Raw genomic sequence first — 6004 nt, 5'->3', positions numbered from 1 at the left:
GTCCATCTCACCGCTGTTGTTGAACATAGTGTTCGGAAGTTCTAGCATCAGCAATCAGACAACAAAAGGAAATCAAAGGCATCAAAATTGGCCAAGATGAAGTTAAGCTTTCTCTTTTTGCAGATGACATGATATTATACATGGAAAATCCAATAGACTCCACCAGAAGTCTGCTAGAACTGACACACGAATTTTGCAAAGTTGCAGGATACAAAATCAATGTACAGAAATCAGTTGCATTCTTAGACACTAATAATGAAGCAACAGAAAGACAAATAAAGAAACTGATCCCATTCACAATTGCACCAAGAAGCATAAAATACCTAGGGATAAATCTAACCAAAAATGTAAAAGATCTGTATGCTAAAACTATAGAAAGCTTATGAAGGAAATTGAAGAAGATATAAAGAAATGGAAAGACATTCCATGTTCACGGATTGGAAGAATAAATATTGTCAAAATGTCAATACTACCCAAAGCTATCTACACATTCAATGCAATCCCAATCAAAATTGCACCAGCATTCTTCTCAAAACTAGAAAAAGCAATCCTAAAATTTGTATGGAACCACAAAAGTCCCCGAATAGCCAAAGGAATTTTGAAGAAGAAGACCAAAACAGGAGGCATCACAATCCCAGACTTTAGCCTCTACTACAAAGCTGTCCTCATCAAGACAGCATGGTATTGGCACAAAGACAGACACATAGACCAATGGAATAGAATAGAAACCCCAGCACTAGATCCACAAACGTATGGCCAACTAATCTTTGACAAAACAGGAAAGAACATCCAATGGAAAAAAGACAGCCTCTTTAACAAATGGTGCTGGGAGAACTGGACAGCAACATGCAGAAGGTTGACACTAGACCACTTTCTCACACCATTCACAAAAATAAACTCAAAATGGATAAAGGACCTGAATGTGAGAAAGGAAACCATCAAAACCCTAGAGGAGAAAGCAGGAAAAGACCTCTCTGACCTCAGCCGTAGCAATTTCTTACTTGACACATCCCCAAAGGCAAGGGAATTAACAGCAAAAATGAACTATTGGGACCTTATGAAGATAAAAAGCTTCTGCACAACAAAGGAAACAACAAAACTAAAAGGCAACCAACGGAATGGGAAAAGATATTTGCAAATGACATATCAGACAAAGGGCTACTATCCAAAATCTATAATGAGCTCTCCAAACTCCACACCCGAAAAACAAATAACCCAGTGAAGAAATGGGCAGAAAACATGAATAGACACTTCTCTAAAGAAGACATCCGGATGGCCAACAGGCACATGAAAAGATGCTCAATGTCGCTCCTCATCAGGGAAATACAAATCAAAACCACACTCAGATATCACCTCACGCCAGTCAGAGTGGCCAAAATGAACAAATCAGGAGACTATAGCTGCTGGAGAGGATGTGGAGAAATGGGAACCCTCTTGCACTGTTGGTGGGAATGCAAATTGGTGCAGCCACTCTGTAAAACAGTGTGGAGGTTCCTCAGAAAATTAAAAATAGATCTACCCTATGACACAGCAATAGCACTGCTAGGATTTTACCCAAGGGATATAGGAGTACTGATGCATAGGGGCACTTGTACCCCAATGTTTATAGCAGCACTCTCAACAATAGCCAAATTATGGAAAGAGCCTAAATGTCCATCAACTGATGAATGGATAAAGAAATTATGGTTTATATGCACAATGGAATACTACGTGGCAATGAGAAAATATGAAATATGGCCCTTTGTAGCAACATGGATGGAACTGGAGTGTGTTATGCTAAGTGAAATAAGCCATACAGAGAAAGACAGATTCCATATGGTTTCACTCTTATGTGGATCCTGAGAAACTTAACAGAAACCCTTGGGGGAAGGGAAGGAAAAAAAAAGAGGTTAGAGTGGAAGAGAGCCAAAGCATAAGAGACTCTTAAAAACTGAGAACAAACTGAGGGTTGATGGGGGTTGGGAGGGAAGGGAGGGTGGGCGATGGGTATTGAGGAGGGCACCTTTTGGGATGAGCCCTGGGTGTTATATGGAAGCCAATTTGACAATAAACTTCATACATTTAAAAAAATTAAAAAAATAAATAAAAAATAAACAAACTCAAACAAACAATAAAAACAGATTGAGATATCACCTCACACATGTCAGAATGTCTAAGATTAAAAATGCAAGAAAAAAGTGTTGGCAAGGATGTGAAAAAAAAGCAACCTTTCTGCACTATTGCTATGAATGCAAGTTGGTATAGTCACTGTGGAATTTCCTTAAAAATTTAAAAAAAATAATTACCATAGGATCTAGCAAATCCACTGCTGGGTATTTACCCAAAGAAAATACAAACGCTACTTTGAAACTCCTATGTTTATAACAGCATTATTTATAGTAGCCAATTTATGGAATCAACCCAAGTGTTTGTTCATAGATTAATGGTTATAGAAGATGTGAAATGGATAGATAAGTAGATAGAATGCTAGATAGATGATAGATAGATAGATAGATACACAGATGTAGTGGCACATTACTCAGCCATTAAAAAGAATGGTACCTTTCCATTTAAAACAACATGGATGGATCTAGAGGTTCTAATTATAAGCAAAATAAGTCATTCAGAAAAAGACAAATACCATATGATTTCACTCATAGGCATAATTTAAGAAGAAAACAAACAAGCAAAGAAAAAGGGTGCCAAACAAGAAACAGCGTCTTAAATATAGGGAACAAACTGGTGGTTGCCAGAGGGGAGGTAAGGGGGATGTGTGAAATAGGTGAAGTGTATTAAGAGTACACTTATCATGATGACTACTGAGTAATGTACATAATTGTTGAATCATATTATACACCAAAAACTAATATAATGTTATATTTTATTATACTTAAATTTAAAAATGGAGCACCTGGGTGGCTCAGTCAGTTGAGTATCTGACTTAGACTCAGGTCATGATCTCATGTTTCATGAGTTCAAGCCCCGCGTCCAGCTCTGTGCTGACAGCTCAGAGTCTGGAGCCTGCTTCGGATTCTGTCTCTCTCTCTCTCTCTCTCTCTCTCTCTCTCTCTCTGCTCCTCCCCTACTTGCTCTCTGTCTCTCAAAAATAAATAAAAATGTAAACAAATTAAAAATGAATTAATTTTTAATATAGGAATAGGTTATTATATGTAAATTGTTCCTCAATATCTTTTTATTAGATACATATGAGCAATACAAATCAAGTAATATATTTGACATAAAGTCAAAATTTCAGGGCCTTGTTTTAGGCCTACTTTCAAAAGCAATAAAAGAAATTCTCAAAAGAAACTCTAAGATTACATGAAAAGACTGCCAGGATAGTCATCACAAAAGCTTCCCAGGAAAAGGCCTAAGGAGTAGTTGTCAATTCCTAAATATAGCAGACACTTTTGATCATCTACCTCCCTAATAGGTACTATTTCCTTCATACTTGCTGCTGAGACCTACAATTTAATACAGGAATTCTATCCCTCCACCACATGACCCAAGGGTAAGTCCTGAGTATTATAATAACAGTGATCTCTTAAATTCAGGCAATGTTTGACTTATAGGTGAGTATGTGATTCACCTTTAGCTAATGAAAATAAACAGATAAGTTGGAGATTTTTGACAAATATTTCTTCTTTAAAAAAAACATAAGGAAGGAAAAGCTACATTTTATTTCATTAGACATTGTGTTTTCTGGGGCAGAGGGAAAATGGCTTAAAGACAAAGCTAGGACAATGAAGATACCAGAACAAAAAATAGAAAAGACCTAAATCCATGATGATATCACTGAGTCAATGTAATGACCTACACAGGATATGTCTAAATTGGATTTCTTTAATGGGGGAAATAAATATCTTCCTTTTTATTCTACTTTTCTCTGTTTTCTGTTACTTCAAGTTGAAGCATCTTGATACTTGCACTGATATGGCAGCTTTGGAAAGCAACTCACTAAAGAATAGGTAGCTAGTGGCTGGCAATTTTCCATGCAGCAAATAGCAACTCAATATGAAATTATTTATTCACATCAAATTGAGAATATAAAAATACTATAAGGACCCAGGGTCTATTAAACTTAAATTGGCTGCATTTAGAAAAAACATAGCTTAAAAAGAAAAACAATACTTTAAGTACATGTGCAATCTGAAATGGAAAATGGAGATAATTATCCAAATAAGTCACTTTTTCTTGAATTACTTCTGTCTATCATGAAATATCTGTGAGCTGTATATAAGTATGTTTTGAGAGAAAGAATATGGCTACATGTGAAATGCATAAATTAATGAAATTATTTTAAAAATATAGTATATGTGAAAGTGATTACTCAACTATAAAATGCTACATTTAACTTTATGAGGTATTTATTTGGACCTATATATTCATTGGATTTTGCACATGTAGATACATGTATAGTTTCAACTTTAATCATAACATAAACACTATAGACCTTCTCTGCCACTTATGAAAATTTAGTTATGCTAAATATAGCAATTCTCATTATTTTTCATATACTCCTGAATACATATATAGCAACATCATCTTACGAATTTGCAAATGGAGAAATGGAGATGGTTATAAAAAAAATCAAGTCACCCACTCTTAAGTATGTGATAGAAATGACCGGATGGAATTTGAAACAGAATTAAAATCAGAATTCAGGCACAGACTGAGCTTATCTTTTTAACAAGAATACCAAATCTCATTTCTTTCAAGGATATACGTAAAATTACAACATTCAGTGTATTGAAAAGTTAGTGGTAGTTTATCTGCAAATGTGAAAAATAAAGCAAGTTGTTTTCTAACACATATCTTCAAAGAAAAGAAATAAGGTTAGATAAGCAGGAGGGCATTGTGTTTCTTCAGTATTAGAAAAAGTACTGGTTGAGTATCAGTCTTTAAATACTGAAGTATCCTCTGAACAAGACATTTATTTATTTATTTTTTATTTTTTTCTAATGTTTATTTATTTTTGAGAGAGAGAGAGAGACAGAGTGCAAGCATGGGAGGGGCAGATGGAGAGGGAGACGCAGAATCTGAAGCAGGCTCCAGACTCTGAGCTGTCAGCACAGAACCCAATGCAGGGCTTGAACTTACAAACTGTGAGATCATGACCTGAGCCGAAGTTGGACACCTAACCGACTGAGCCACCCAGGCGCCCCTGAACAAAACATTTAAAAAGAATAAAGAGAAAGGAAGGTATTCCAAAGCAATGGGTTACAGAAGTTTTTGGGAAAGGACGAGTTATGATTCATAACTGAATAACTGCAGTTGATTTATTTATGTGGGACTTAAAGCAAACCAAATTCATTTGCAGAAATTAATAAAGAAGATGTTACAGTGCCACATAATAGGATTATTTTGAAGAATAGAAAAGGGAAACATAATGAAAAGCAATGTTTTATCAAAAGAAAATCAGAAGTAAAGAATCTAAAGGCGTAAAACTCTTTGTGGTAAGGATAGGACACACAGCAATTCTGAGTTCTACCAAAGAAGAAAGAATATTTTTCTAACATGTTTATATATAACTGGGCTCATTTAAATTATTGAAAGAAAACAATATAAAATAAGTAAAATATCCATTTATGATTAAAAGTTATTTTCTGTGCTTGTAAAATATTCTATGACTACCATATTTAACAAACATATATTCCTTTAATATCTATTTTATACTGAGTTAACACTTTTTTTTACATCTGCTCCTCAAGTCCTTTCTTCTTCCTCTTATATACCAACTTCCATAACTCAGAGCCTACCTCTGTTCTGGATGACAACTAGTGAGTCTGGAAAGTAAGTCATTCTATAGTTTTCTGGGACTAATGAGATACTATGTTAGTTATTCCCACCTCTCTGTTCCTCTTATAGGAGTCTCATTTGAATAGATGCTTCTGGGTGAACTCAACTTTTAAAGTAGCTTGGATACCATGGAAAGTGCACTTAAAACTGAACTTTCAATGATCAAGATTCAGCTTTTTTTGTGACTTACATTCCACTAGGTGAGTATAAATTAACCACACTGACC

The sequence above is a fragment of the Herpailurus yagouaroundi genome, unplaced genomic scaffold (genome assembly GCF_014898765.1).
Source record: "Herpailurus yagouaroundi ecotype Mexico unplaced genomic scaffold, PumYag 67555, whole genome shotgun sequence".
Classification (NCBI taxonomy): domain Eukaryota; kingdom Metazoa; phylum Chordata; class Mammalia; order Carnivora; family Felidae; genus Herpailurus; species Herpailurus yagouaroundi.
This window is presented reverse-complemented; position numbering follows the sequence as displayed.